This window comes from Delphinus delphis, chromosome 7 (genome assembly GCF_949987515.2).
Source record: "Delphinus delphis chromosome 7, mDelDel1.2, whole genome shotgun sequence".
Lineage (NCBI taxonomy): Eukaryota > Metazoa > Chordata > Mammalia > Artiodactyla > Delphinidae > Delphinus > Delphinus delphis.
Window position 1 is genome coordinate 104,131,394 of NC_082689.1, and position 15,829 is coordinate 104,147,222.

The window sequence follows — 15,829 nt, forward strand, 5'->3', positions numbered from 1 at the left end:
GGGATGGACCTAGACATTCTCATACTAAGTAAAGCAAGTCAGACAAAGACAAATCACATATGATATCACCTATATGTGGAATCTAAAATATGATACAAATGAACTTATTTACAAAACAGAAACAGACTCACATAGAAAACAAACTTATGGTTACCAAAGGGGAAAGGGAGTTGGGGAGCGATAAGTTAGAAGTTTAAGATTATCAGATACAAACTACTGTATATAAAATATAAAAACAGCATGGCCCTATTGTATAGCACAGGGAACTATAGTCAATATCCTGTAATAAACCATAATGGAAAAGAATATATATAAAACTAAATCAGTTTGCTGTACACTAGAAACTAACACAATGTCGTAAATCAACTATACTTCAATAAAAAACTAAAATGTTTCCCAACCAGTGATCGAACCCATGCCCCCTGCATAGGAAGCTCAGCGTCTTAACCACTGGACCGCCAGGGAAGTCCCCCACTGTGGTTTTGATTTTCATTTACCTAATGACTAGTGATGTCAAGCGTCTTTTCATATGCTTATTTGCCAACTTGGATCTCTCATCGGAGAAATGTCTATTCAGATCTTTGTCCATTTTTTAATTGTGTTGTCTTTTTTTGGCCAGGCAGCTTGCGGAATACTAGTTCCCCAGTCAGGGATTGAACCTGGGCCCCCTGCAGTGGCAGTGCGGAGTCCTAACCACTGGACCACCAGGGAATGTCTGTGTTGTCTTTTTTATTATTGAGTTGTAAAAGTTCTTTATATATTCTCAATTTAAGTCCTTTATCATATATATGATTTGCAAATATTTTCTCCCATTCAGTGGGTCGCCTTTTCACTTTCTTGATAATGCCCTTCAAAGCACAAAAGTTTTTAATTTTGATGTCCAATTTATCTATTTTTTTTCTTTGTCACTTTGTATTTGGTATCTAAGAAACCATTGTATAATCCTACATTTTCTTCCTAGAGTCTTACACTTTGGGCTCTTACATTTAGGCATTGACCCATTTTGAGTCAATTTTTATATATGGTATAAAGCAGGGGTCCAACTTCATTCTTTTGCATGTACCTATTCAGTTGTCCCAGCACCATTTGTTAAAAAACCTATTCTTCCTCCATTGAATTGTCTTGGTACCCTTATCAAAAACCAGTTGGCCATAAATGTGTGGGTTTATTTCTGGACTGTAAATTCTATTCCACTGACGTGTGTATTCTTATGCCAGTATTACACTGTTTTGATTACTGTAGGTTTGTAGTAATTTTTTGAAATTGGGCAATGTAAGCCCTTCAACTTTATTTTTCTTTGGATTGTTTTGGCTATTTGGGGGTTCCTTGATTTTCCATATGAATTTTGCTATCAGCCTGTCCATTTCTGAAAAACAAAAGGCAGTCATAATTTTGGTAAGAATTGCATTGACTCTGTAGAGCAGTTTGGAGAGTATTGCCACTTAATATTGAGTCTTCTGATTCATGAGCATGGACTATCTTTCCATTTATTTAGATCATTTTTATTACTTTCATCCATGTGTAGTTTTCATAGTACAACTTCTGCAATTCATTTGCAGAATATCTATTCCTGTATTTTTTGATGCTATTATAAATGGAATTGTTTTCTTAATTTCATTTTCAGAATGTTCATTGCAAGTGTATAGAAATATAATTAACTTTCGCATATCGATCTTGTATCCTGCAACCTTGCTGAACTCATTTATTAGTTTTGCAGTGGCTTCCTTGGCATTTTCTGTATACAAAATCATGTCATCTGCAAATAGGGATTCTTTCTGATTCTTCCTTTACAAACTGGATCCCTTTTATTTCACTTTCTTGTCTAATTTTCCAGCTAGAACCTCTGGTACAATGTTGAACAGAAGTGGTGAGAGTGGACATCCTTGTCTTATTCACGAACCTAGGGGGAAAACATTCAGTCTTTCACTATTAAATATGATGTTAGCTGTGGGTTTTTCATATATGGCCATTATCAGATTGAGGATGGTCTCTTTTCTTCCTAGTTTGTCAAGTATTTTATCATTATCCTTAAAGACTTTTGGATCTTAACAAGTCCATTTTCTGTGTCTATTTTGATGATCATGTGGTTTTTGTCCTTTATTAAGTATTGTGTATTACATTGATTTTCAAATGTCAAAACAACCTAGGATAAATTCGTGGGATAAATCCCACTTGGTCATGGTATGTAATCCTTTTAATATGTTGCTGAATTTTTATTTGCTAGTATGTTGTTGAAGACTTTTGCATCTATATTCATAAGATGTATTGGTCTCTAATTTTCTTGTGATGTCTTTGTTTTGGGTACCAGGGTAACACTGGCCACACAGAATGAGTTGAGCTGGGAAGTATTCCCTCCTTATCTTTTTAGAAGAGTTTATAAAATATTGCTATTTATTCTTTTTTTAATGTTTCATAAAATTCACTAGTGAAGCTGTCTGGGCCTTAGCTTTTCTTTGCAGGTAGTTTTGTTTTGTTATTTTATTACTAATTCAATCTCTTTACTTGTTATGTCTGTTCAGATTTTCTATTTCCTCTTAAATTTCAATTTCAATAGTTTGTGTCCTTCTAGGAATGTATCTGTCTCATCTAAATTATCTAATTTGTTGGCATTCAGTTGTTCATAAAGTTCTCTTATGATCCTTTTTATTTCTGTAAGGTTGGTATTAATGTACCTGTGTCTTTTTTTTTTTCTTTTTAACAGTTTGTTCAAGTCAGGATCCAAAAACAATGCCAATACATCGCATTTGACTTATTTGTCTTCTCAGGTCTTTTTTATTTTTTAAATATTTATTTATTTATTTATTGGTCTTAGTTGCAGCATGCAGGATCTTTAGTTGGGGCATGTGAACTCTTAGTTGCAGCATGCATGCAGGATCTAGTTCCCTGACCAGGGATGGAACCTGGGCCGCCTGCATTTGGGCACTCAGAGTCTTACCCACTGGACCACCAGGGAAGTCCCTCTCAGGTCTCTTTAATGTGTAGATTCCCCCCCCTCAATCTTACTTTTTCTTGGTACTTATTTACTGAAGAAGCCAAGTTATCTGTCCTGTTGGTTTCCCACATTCTAGATTTTTCTGATTATATTCCTGGAAGTCTGTAACATATTCTTCTACCTCCTAGATATTTGATAGTGATGTATGCTTTATTCTTTTTATTTAATATTTATTTATTTATTTGGCTGCTCCAGATCTCAGTTGAGGCATGTGGGATCTTGTTCCCCAACCAAGGATTGAACCCAGGCCCCCTGCTTTGGGAGCGCAGAGTCTTAACCACTGGACCACCAGGGAAGTCCCCTATGCTTTATCCTGATTCAGATTTGAATTTCTTGGTAACTACTTCATACATCCAAACCATGAGGCACATCACTGCCAATAGTCTCTTTTTGTGACGTTGGCAGTCATGGGTGACCATTGCCTAGGTTCGTTATCACATTTGGAATAGTCCGATAGAAGACAGACTAAGGAAGGCAAAATAAGGGAGCACCTGTTGATCCGGAGTATGTGGGATCATTTGGAAGTTCTCTTTTGATGTTCATGAGCACGACATTCTACACTGTTTTTAGAACCTTGGAGTCAGGAGATGAGCTCTACTCCCAGCTCTGCCACAAACTGGCTGAGCTTCCTTAGCAAGTCATCTTACCTCTTCAGGCCTCAGTTTTCCTATCTATATAATGGGGCCATAAACTGTATAGGACCGCTCAAGTTTCTTGCTATTCTCACATTCTCTGACTAAACACTTAAGTAGTGGACTTAATCTCTACCAAATATCATTTGGGTGGGTTAAAAAGGATCTGCTGACATTATATTATTCTTCCCCTCTCATACCAAGCATGTTCATTTCAAAACCAGACTTCAGGGACTTCCCTGGCTGTCCAGTGGTTAAGACTCTGTGCTTCCACTGCAGGGGGCCTGCGTTCAATCCTCGGCTGGGGAACTAAGATCCCGCATGCCGCTCAGTGTAGCCAACAAAACAAAACAAAACAAAAAGCCAGTGTTCATTGGGACTTCCCTGGTGGTCCAGTGGTTAAGAATCCATCTTGCAATGCAGGGGACCCCATTTCGAAATCTGGTCCATGAACTAAGATCCCACGTGCCACTAGGCAGCTAAGCCCGTGCACCACAACGAAAGATCCGCGTGCCACAACTGATGAGCCGGAGTTCATCAATCATTAAATCCAGTCCTGTACCTAACAAAGATGGTTATAAGTGTTGTGAGAACAGGGAGATGATGCCGAAAGCCTCAGCTCCTGGATTTTAGTTCTGGCTCTCAGCTGGTCGCATTCTCTCTTAGGGTCCCATCACAGAGGAAAAGATTGCACTAGTGGTCTCTGAAGCCCTACAAGCTGTATGACTGCAAGTCTTCTCTTGATTTTTTTCCCCACAGTTTTGAGGATGACGTTTTTATTAATATCTTCAGCCCTACCTGTTTTTATCTGCTTTCTGGTATGTTTTACTTAGCAACTGGTTGATAGGTGCCTAGACATCAGCACATGTAGGCAGTTCAGCTTGGGCATAGAAAACTTTCTGGAAGCAAACACATCAAAATATTAGCAAGTGATTATCTCTGGGCAGTAAAATTACTGCTCGCTTTTTTAAACATATGACTGTATTCTTCATTTTATTGTATAAACATGTATTTTTGTAAATTTTAGAAAGTCATCCTTAAAGGATTTGATAGCATGCCCTAACAAACAGAAATCACTAAACTCTGGGTGAGAAGATTTCTTTCTCTTTCCTATGACTGACTCAGTTAGGCAGTATCTTCCAGCCTAGGTTAGCCTAAATACTTTAGTAATAGCTACTTACATCTAATTAGATAGCTTTACTTAATCTTCTTCAATAATCTCAGTGAAAAAGAAAGTATCTCATGCCTCCAGAAATTAAAATTCAGGAAGAATAGCAGCAATATGTACTATCCACACGGGTGTCGTATCCCATACAGAATCTGGATTTGCACTACTTGGGGAAGAGTAGTCTCTTTGCTAGAGAAGTGCTGTGTTTTATAGAAATGTATAGGCGAAGGCGGGGTGTGTCTTTTGTATGGATGAAAACAGGAGATTGGAAACAACTTTGCTCAATCATGTTGGTAACCCCTCCCTGGGATGCAATTACGCTCATTACTTGACCTACCAGTAAAGCATCACCAACTGAAGGAGGCAATGCCGGTGTCTGGCTTACCTCTCATGGGTTTCCTCACCTGGCAATGTGTTCTGCTGCCGGTGTCCCCTCTTGAAACACATAGTGGCAGTTACTGGAGAACTGGTAGAATCAGGGGTTCCCTCATAGCTGTCAACTCACTGTGTGAGCCAGACAAGTCACGTAGCCTAGTCCCAAGCACCCAAGTCACTTCATCTTTAATGGAGAGGATACTTCTAGTTCCCAAAGTTGTCACAACTAGTGCAGTTGATATTACAAAAGCCCACTTCTCTGGGAATTCCCTGGTGTTCCAGAGGTTAGGACTCGGCGCTTTCACTGCAGGGGCCCAGGTTCGATCCCTGGTGGGGGAACTAAGATCCTGCAAGCTGTGTGACACAGCCACAAAACAAAGCAAAATAAAATAAAAACCCGCTTCTCAGTAACAAAGGCAGGATGAAAGTCTGTGTTCTAACCCTGACAAGCATGACAAATCCAGGTGGTCCTATGGGCAGCTCTGATGCAAAACAAATGATCGAATAGTCCTTTGAACATTCCCTGTCACCCAGTGTGTCAAAACCTGGATCTGTTTAGGCTTTTTGAAGATCATTCCTCACACCTTTGTAGGGACAAACAGCAAATTCCAAAAAGTAACCCGACACAGAGTTTTAGTTTTAGGATTTCCTTCTGAACTGCCATCCATGCAGTTTACAGATCGACTGTTGTGCCAGTGCCCAATCTACCCACCCAAATGCAAAGAACCGTGTAGAGGCATTCACAATCCAGTGAAAGGGCAATCTTCTTTCATTTAAACATCATCCAATACCCTGTCCCTAGCCAGAACCTGACGTGCCCCCCCGGGTAAGCATAGCTGGAAAGATACAATTTTTACACTCAAGGAAGTCAGATTAGTATGGAAAACAGAAATCACTAGACTATACAGTTATTACAATGATGAAACAAAAAGCAGAGCATTGGACTTCCCTGGTGGCACAGTGGTTAAGAATCCTCCTGCCAATGCAGGGGACACGGGTTCAAGCCCTGGTCCGGGAAGATCCCACATGCCACGGAAAAACTAAGCCTGTGTGCCACAACTACTGAGCCCGCGCTCTAGAGCCCGTGAGCCACAACTGCTGAGCCTGTGTGCCTAGAGCCCGTGCTCCGCAACAAGAGAAGCCCCCGCTCACCGCAACTAGAGAAAAGCCCGTGCGCAGCAACGAAGACCCAGCGCAGCCAAAAATAAATAAATTAATAATAAATAAATTTTTTAAAAAAAGCAGGGCACTTAGCAGGTATGGGTGGGTCAAAGCAAGATGAGGAGGAATAAGGGAAATGTTCTTGAGCCTAAACCAAATAAACACAACCTTGAAACACCATTATGACATCATCAGATTCTCAGAACTAGAATGATGATTTAGACTAGTTGCCATTTGGACAGGGTTTATTTATTCTCATAATTTTAAGCAACTCTAAATATTACCATTTTAACAAGTCATTTAGAGTTTTACAGATAATATTTCCAAAGATGGGCACATTTTGCTAAGTGGATCATCACGTACACACACACAAGCACACTTCACAGCCAGACAGCAAAGTGAGAAAAGAATACATTAGCTTGATCAGAATGTATAAACGAAACTGCCCTACTATGTCTGCTTTAGTAAAAATAACAGACCCCATCTTACTTGTTCACTTATAATAAGGATAAAATAATTCCAGCTATCTATTGTACATTTCAGGTTGGCATTCATGGGAAACTTTGACTTGAATGACATGATTGTGTTCCTTCTACTTTTGTTTTTGCCACATTGATTATACCATGTAGTACTTGAAAGAGAGGCGGAGTCTGTCAGTCTGCCAGCTTGCAGTTTAAAAAGTTAAACGATGACTTAAGAAATCAGCAAATTTTTAGGGAATTCCCTGGCAGTCCAGTGGTTATGACTCTGCACTTCCACTGCAGGGGGCCCAGGTTTGATCCCTGGTCAGGGAACTATGATCCCACAAGCCACAAGGCACAACCAAAAAAAAAAAATCAGCAAATTTTTAAATTATTTGGAAGGTTTGTATTGGTATTTCCTACCTAGTCTTATTTATTTAGAGTTTCCCATTCCTGGATGAAATTTTCTTGCTTTCAGGGGCCTGCAGTAATTCAGGTCCCTTCTCTTCTTTTCAGATAATTACTCATATTCAGGCCATGTTTTCTAGTTTTCCTTTATTGCTTCATGTAATTTTTAAGTAAATGATAGCATACACAATATTAGTCTGTTCACTGTCACTAAACTAATATCGTCAAATGTATCTTGATTTTACGAATTCCCCAAATTTACCTTTGCTCATGCATGATTTAGCTACCTACCTTCCCTAGCACCATCTTCTCTTATGAACTTGGCTGCACTGCCTTTCCCTACATCACTTACCACACTGCACTGTCATTTTGAGTCAGCTGGGATTAGGCATCCTCCCTGCTTTTCACTGTGTGATAGGTCAACGCCACCTGCCCATCTCCTTTCTTCTGAATTCAAACATCACGTGAATTCAACTGACCTTAGTTGCTTTCAACCTGTAATTCCTGACGGCAGCAGTTCGTGGCCAACTCTTGAAACTAACAGGTCTGACTAGAAGCTGACAGTCCTTACGCCCCATGAACTTAATATTTTACGTTTATAAAAAGTCAAAGGATGGGACTACCCTGGCGGCCCAGTGGTTAAGTCTCTGTGCTTCCAATGCAAGGAGTGCAGGTTCAGTCCCTGGTCAAGGAACTAAGATCCCACATGCCGTGCATCGCAGCCAACTTAAACAAAAAGTATGTGTACCATGCCTCAGAAAATAAATTAGATTCCTCTTAGTGCCAAGCAGGGGGAAAGTAGGAAATGTCTACTGCAAAGAGACTACCAACCACTTCAGGGGATTTACCAGACAACTGCTGGTATAAGTTACAAAGACAATGCTAGTCCATACCTAGGTGAGCAGTCAAGACATTTGCCCCATGGCAGGTGGGGTAACTTTTTGCCTCTTTGCACTTTCAACTTGGACATATGAAAAATATAGCATCCCTGAAAGTTGTCCAGAGATTTGAGAGCACCAGTATTTATCCAACCAGCTTGATGGAAATGACAGAAGAGAGAAATTTCAGAGCCAAGGAATTGTTTGAAAGCCCCTCAAATTCTGTCTTAGACTCATGGAATGTTAGATCAAGAAGGTACCTTAGGGATCGTTTAATCTACCACCCATATTTGACTGTGAGAAAACGGAAGCCAAAGCAGTGAAGAGATCACCTTAGGTCTTGCACTGCTAGTTAAGACAGAGATTCAGAACTGGGACTGAAGGATCCTGACTCCGTTTCAGTCACGTTAAAGCTGGCTGATGAGCACATTTGACAACCCACACTTTGAACCCACATTCCAAAAGCTATCCTATACCCAGCTCATGAATGCCCGTTTCTCTGAGAATTAAGCAAACAGGTTGGAATATTTTGGAAGGAAAACACTGGCTGTAGAGTGGGGAGAAATTCCTGTATAGACTTGCTCACTGGAAGCGAGTCCTTGGCTTCCCCAAGTCAACGAACAGTCTTAGTCATGAGGTTAAAGTTAAAAACTGTGTCACCTGACTGAGGGCAGACAACCTTTCTGGGAAGGAGTGGGCTGAAATGAGAACTAAATAAAGGAGTTGATGGAAAATTGAATTGGAGCTCTCTCACAACGCTGGGAGTTACTATGTTTCGGTTTACTTGCTTTGAATGAAGTATTTCAGGCAAACAAAAGGAATAGAAACTATGATGAACTCTTTGTAGAGCCCCACCTGATCCCATTTCCTTCTACCGAATTGTTGCTTGTATTTCCATATCCATTCTTGTGTTTTTCCTATTTATAAAGTGTCCATAAGTGATAGTATTTTTTAATTTGTTCATATTGTAGGTTATATATGAATGCTATCATACTGTATATATCTTTCTGCAACTTGTTTTTTCTCTCAGTACTACGGTTTCGAGATTGTTTTCTACAGGTAAAGAGGATAGGTCCAGGTCATTTATTTTAACTACTCTGTGGTATTCCATTGTATGAATGTTTTCACATGTATCTAATGTCCCATTAAATAGACATCTAGTGAGGTTTTTTGGGTTTGTTTTTGTTTTGTTTGTGTTTTGGCCTCGACTTGTGGGATCTTAGCTCCCCAAACAGGGATCGAACCCAGGACCCCAGCAGTGGAAGTGAGGGGTCCTAAGCACTGGACCACTGGGGAATTCCCATCTAGTGAGTTTTGAGGGGTTTGGTTTTGTTTGTTGGTTAACCTTGCTACTATAAACATTTTTATAAAACTCTCTTCTGATGCTTGAGTGCAAGTTTCCTAGTGATGTTTATGAAGCCTTAGTGTAGGCACATCCTCAACTCGACAAAAAGATCTCAAAAATAACCAGTAGAGGACTTCCCCGGCAGTCCAGTGGCTGGGACTCCATGCTGCTTCCAATGCAGGGGGCGTGGACTTATCCCCCATGCTGCTTGGAGGGGCCAAAAATAAATAAACAAAATTAAATGAAGAAAAAAATGCTTAAAAAAATGACCAGCAGAATATGAGAGTGTTCAACACTAGCACTGTATATTTTCACTAATTGCTAATTTTTCACTAATTTTTTTAAGATTTTCCCTTTTTTTAAAATAAACCTGTAGATTACAGTTTTGTTTTCAATTTTATTTATTTATTTTTGGCTGTGTTGGGTCTTCATTGCAGTGGCTTCTCTTGTTGCGGAGCTCGGGCTCTAGGCACACGAGCTTCAGTGGTTGTGGCACGAAGGCTCAGTAGTTGTGGCTCGCAGGCTCTAGAGTGCAGGCTCAGTAGTTGTGGCGCACGGGCTTAGTTGCCCCGCGGCATGTGGGATCTTCCCGGACCAGGGCTCGAACCCGTGTCCCCTGCATTGGCAGGTGGATTCTTAACCCCTGTGACACCAGGGAAGTCCCACTAATATTTTTTACTAATGTGAAGAATGTAAAATGGCATTTCTTCATGGTGTTAATTTGCATTTCCCTGGTTCCTCATGGGGCTGAGTGTCTTTCCATGTGTTCACTGGCGATCTGGATCTCCTTCTCTGCCTGGGCTACTTTTTCAGATGGGCTGCTTGTCTGTTTATTATTGATTTTTAGAAAATGTTCTATAGTCAGGATATCAGTCCTTCATTAGTTGTATACAGCCAATACCTTCTCCTAGTCTGGATCTTGATTTTCCACTTTTATAGAGGTGTGTTTTCCTGATCAGATTAATCAGTCTTTTCTTTTTTGATTTATGCTTCTGGTTTCTTCTTTAAAGAAAAAAAAAAGTCCTTTCCCCACTTCAAGATCATAAAGATATTCTCCTATATTTCCCTCTAGCTTTTTAAGGTTTTGGTTTTTTTTTTACAAACTTTGTGCCTTTCATACACCTAGAATTTACTTTTGTGCATGGTGTGAGGTAGGAAACTAATTTTATTTTTTCCAAATCGACAATCAATTGTTCTGAAACCTTTTCTTGAAAGTGCCACATCCTTTTCCCAAAGGGGGTAATGCCACTTTTGACATATATTCTAAATTCTCTACTGATTCTATCAGGTTATTCTTCCTTTCCTGTGCCTTAGTGCACGATCTTAATTATTGTATCTTTACAGTAAGTTGTAGGAGCTGGAAAGTCAGCCTCTACCTGTCAGGCGAACAGAGTGGGAGCTACTGCATTTGAGCTATTGCTCTTGAACTCTACCCAAGAGGGTACACACTGCAGGGAGGAAAACCCAGAAAGTGGCTATGGGGGATGCCGTCAGGGCCGGAGCTGAGTGGTGAGGTTGGAATCCTGAAACTGGAGATCAGTATCCCGCAGCAGGGAAGTGTGCTCTGTGGAGACCTGCAGCTTCTTCAGAGAGCTCACACATGTGTCCCACGAGACATCCAGGCCTTGGACGCCTGCCTACACAAGGCCTCTGTCATCACTCAGCAACCCGGAGAGGATTCCAATGGATCCCAGTGAAGCAAAAAGACATTTGCTCTGAAAAGGAAGAAAAGGAAGAAAACAATTCCACTTCTAATAGCATCAAGAAGAATAAAATACTTAGGAATAGATCTAACAAAAGAAGTAGAAAATTTGTACAATGAACGTTGTTGAAAGAAATTAAGAAAGACCTAAATAAATGGAAGGACATCACGTGTTCACGGACCAAAATACTTTTAAGAGACTTTCCGAACTGATCCACAGATTTAATGCCTTGTGGGTGAGGGCCAAGGCCAGGGCTCGCCTGAAGAATGCCCCGCCGGCAGCCCGGCAGGACAGCTCCCAGAAGGCAGAGTCTGGGTTGGAGAAACCAGTGAGAACTGGAAAATACCGGGCAGCAACCAGGGACGGGCAGTGGGACGGTCACTGCTGGGGGAGGGTCAGAGGGCTGGTGCTAAGGGGATGGCCCTGCCCTCGAGCTGGGAGGAGACATGCTCTCACTGCACAGTCCTCTGTATTGTGTGGGTTCTAAAACTCTGTGTGTTGGGGACTTCCCTCGGGGTCCAGTGGTTAAGATTCCACGCTCCCAATGCAGGGGGCCCGGTTTCGATCCCTGGTTGGGGAATTAAGGTCCTGCATGCCGAGGGGTGCGGCCAATAAATAAATAAAATGGGTGATTTTAAAAAAAGCGCTTTGGAAAACTTAAAAAAACTCTCTGTGTTAATTTCCTTTCCAAAAACCCTTTAAAAAAACAGACCAAGGAAGGAATTCCCTGGCAGTCCAGTGGTTAGGACTTGGCACTCTCACTGCAGGGGATCGGGTTCAGTCCCTGGTCAGGGAACTAAGACTCCACAAGCTGTGCTGTGTGGCCAAAAGAGAAAAAAAAAAATAGACCAATGATTGGATTTTTTTCAATGTGGTATATCTATACTATGAAATATTATTCAGCCTTAAAATGGGAGGGAAACCCTGACACAGGCTACAACCTGGATGAACTTTGAGGACATTATGCTCAGTGGAATAAACCAGTCACAAAATGGCAAATACTGTGTGATTCCACCTGTGTGAGGCACCTAGAATAGTCACATTCATAGAGACAGAAAGTATAAGGGTGGGTGCTGTGGCTGACGGAGGGGTACAGGGAGTTAGTGTTTAATGGGGACAGAGTTTCAGCTGGAGAAGTCAGGAAGTTCTGGAGACGGACCATCACAGCACCACAGTGTGAACATACTCAATGCCACTGAACTGTACATTCAATAGTAGTTAAAACGGGGCTTCCCTGGTGGCGCAGTGGTTGAGAGTCCGCCTGCTGATGCAGGGGACGCGGGTTCGCGCCCCGGTCCGGGAGGTTACCGTATGCCGCGGAGCGGCTGGGCCCGTGAGTCATGGTCGCTGAGCCTGCGTGTCCGGAGCCTGCGCTCCGCTGCGGGAGAGGCCACAGCGGTGAGAGGCCCTAGTACCGCCAAAAAAAAAAAATAGTGGTTAAAATGGTAAATTTCATGTTACGTATATTTTGCCACAAAAGGAAAACATGGGCTAATGAAAGCTGGACAAGACACCTGTTTTGTCATTCAGTCTGAGTGACTAAGAGAGCAATGATGCTGTTGACTGAGACAGGAAGTTGGGGGGGCAGCAGTTTTGTGGGGAAGATGCGGTCAGCTCTGAGCGTCCCTTAGGATGTGCCCGCTGTGTGTGTGTGTGGGCAGGGCTTTGCACCTGCTGTCACCCACCCTCACAAGGCGGGTGTTCGTGTTAGTTTCTAACAGGCCTGGGGCCAGGAGGTGACCTCAGGCCCGCCCCTCCCCCGTGCTGTGCTGGGGCTAGGGTACCAGCCAGCCACCTCTGGGGAGGTGGCAGACAGACAGGGGAGTGGTGTGGAGCTTGGAGGATGCAAGTCAGAGGGTCCAAATTTCCTGAGCTGAGAGCCTGGGAAGGCCACGGGCATGGCTGGGCCCCCAGGAGGGGTGGGAAGAAGAGGAGAAGGACAGAGGCAGCTCTGGAGGAAGACCTGTGTTACAACACTCCCCCTGCACGGGAGCTGCCGGCATGGCTTCCCCCATGTCCCCAGGTTGAGATCTGGGCCTTACTTAGCACCTACCCAAGCTGCCTCGGGGCCTCCACCAGCTGCAGGAGAGGAGCCGGCTCAAAGTGACCTTATTCTAAATCAGGCCGGCTCCACTGCTGGCAGTTGGATCCCTGTCAACACTCGGGCCTGCACTTAGCCGTGAAGAGCCAGCCTGGAGGAGAGGTACAGGCTGCACCGCTCTGCAGAGAGCTGGCCATCCCGGCGGAAGCAAAGACGCCAGCAGGCTGAGCCAGCTCGGGAAGACGGACAAGAGGGTGAGGCCTCCTGGTGGACTGGGTTTGTTGGGCTGGGGGCTGGGAGGGCGCTATGCAATTCCCAAGTCACGTAAAAAACTATACGCGTTTCAAGGAGGAGGCCACTTCCCAGCTCTAAATAATAGAAGCATCCAGAAGGGAGGAATCAGAAGCTTCTGCCAATTGATCTGGAGGCTGGGAAAAGGTCCCACAGTTATTAATAACCCCTGTGTTCTGGGAACTGATTTCATGCACCAGACAAAGGGACTAAAAAATTGCTCTTGAAGGCAAAGTGGTTTCAGCCAAAGCTCCACTTTCTGTTCTCCCAAGAAATGAGCATTTTTCTCCCCAGGAACGCTGAGAGCTGAGTGACCTCTTGATAAGTCTGGGTGAGCTGTGAGCTGTGCCGTTGATTGGCATTGGTATACGTCTATAACCTCTGTCTTCCTAGTGTCTCTCTGGGGGCGACCCCCATCTCAGCCTGCTCAGGGTGGGATTGGGGCGAAACAGGTGCTTGGGTGGCTTCTGGGAACCAGAGCTGAGCGTGTACCCACTCAGGGCTGGAACCCTAGAAGATAGAAACTATGTTAATTCATCCTTGCAAAGTTAGTGCCTTGAACTTCACCTTGTTCGACAGGGATGGTGCAGGGATGTTCACTCCAGGGCTGTCCTTGGGCATGTCTGGGCCCACTCAGCAAGGGGTTACAAACGAATAGATGAGAGACCTGAGGAAACACTGTTAGAAGTGATGGTCATCTCCCTTCACTCACTCACTAACCTGTGAGCAACTTTTTTTGGCCACACCACACAGCTTGTGGGATCTTAGCTCCCCAACCAGGGGCCCCGGCAGTGGACCGCCAGGGAATTCCCCAAACCATGAGCAACTTGACGGGAGGTCTGTGCTCCCAGACAAGACACAGTGCCCGTCAAGTTCAGCCACTTTGCGAGTGAATATTGAATGAATCGAGTGCTGTTGGAATGATTTCTAAAGACAGCTAAGCACTACTTATAACTCCCTTCCTGTGAGGATTTACTTCATCATCTCAGCCAAGGACAGAAGAACTATGCCTTTACCTTGCCCCTGCCCTTCTACCGCTGGGGTCCCCAGTCTCCAAAGCAGGGTCAGGAGCAGGTATCCACAGGAGAGTCACTTCCTTCTGGCCCTGCCACTCCCCGTTCAACGCTGGTCAGGTCCATGTTTCCTCTGTGAAATCAGTGTGCCCCGTACATTCAAAGGTAAATTCTTCTTCTTTACGATTCCTTTCCCGCGGCCCCTCTGTCTGCTGATGAGAAAGTAGACAGTAGGTTTTCTAATTCTCTCAGAGCCTCCCACCTAGGCTCCTGCAAAAGCTACCCAGTGGGTCTTTTGTCCCTTCCAACTCATTTTCCTTCCTGCAGGAAGAGCGATTTTATTAAAACACAATCTGAAACGGGTAAAATTAAAAAGACTGATGTCAGAGAAAGACAAATATCATATGATATCACTTATATGTGGAATCTAAAATATGATACAAATGAACTTATCCACAGAACAGAAACAGACTCACAGACATAGAGAACAAACTTACGGTTACCCAAGGGGATAGCGAGGGTGGGGGAGATAAATTAGGAGTCTGAGATTAACATACACACACGACTATATATAAAACAGATATCCAACAAGGACCTACTGTAGAGCACAGGGAACTACATTCAACATCTTGTGATAACTTACAATGGAAAAGAACCTGAAGAAGAATATACATTCAGTATAACTGAATCACTTTTCTGTGCACTTGAAACTAACAAAACATTATAAATCAACTCTACTCCAATAAAAATTTTTTAAAAATTTCACAACAGACCAAGAGTTGACCTGGACGTGGAGGAACTGGAAAGCTCGCACACTTTAGGTGGGACACAAAATGACCACTTTGGAAAGCAGTTGGGCCGTGTCTTACAAAGTTAAACATACACTTACCGTGTGACCTGGCGATCCCTCTCCTGGGTATTTACTGGAGACAAATGAAAACACATTCATACAAAAACCCACATTATTTTTTTTAATAGACTATTTATCTATAATAGGCAAACACTGGGAACAACCCACACGTCCATCCACTGGTGAACCACCGCGGTCATCCACACAATGGAATACGAATTAGCAACTAAAAGGAATGAACTGCTGATCTGTACATCAAAATGATGAATCGCAAAAGTATTATACAAATGAAAGAACTTAGACAGGGGACACCACATACTGTATGATTTCATTTATATGAAATTGTAGAAAAGGCAAAACTGTTCTTTCAGAAAACTGATTAGTGGTTGCCCAGGGCTGGGAATGGGGGAGGGGATGGACTGCAAAGGGCACAAAATAACTTTTTCGGGTGATGGTTGTTTTAGAACTGTATATATTTGTCAAAATTCATTGACTTTCTTACTTAAAATTG

At 42.8% G+C, this 15,829-nt stretch overlaps 1 non-coding gene across 1 annotated transcript; it reads right to left on the minus strand.

Annotated features, from left to right (window-relative positions):
• Positions 1–638: 638 nt before the first annotated feature.
• TRNAG-GCC (transfer RNA glycine (anticodon GCC)) lies at positions 639–711 on the minus strand. The gene has a single exon. It is a non-coding gene; the product is annotated as a tRNA-Gly (tRNA).
• Positions 712–15,829: the final 15,118 nt, after the last annotated feature.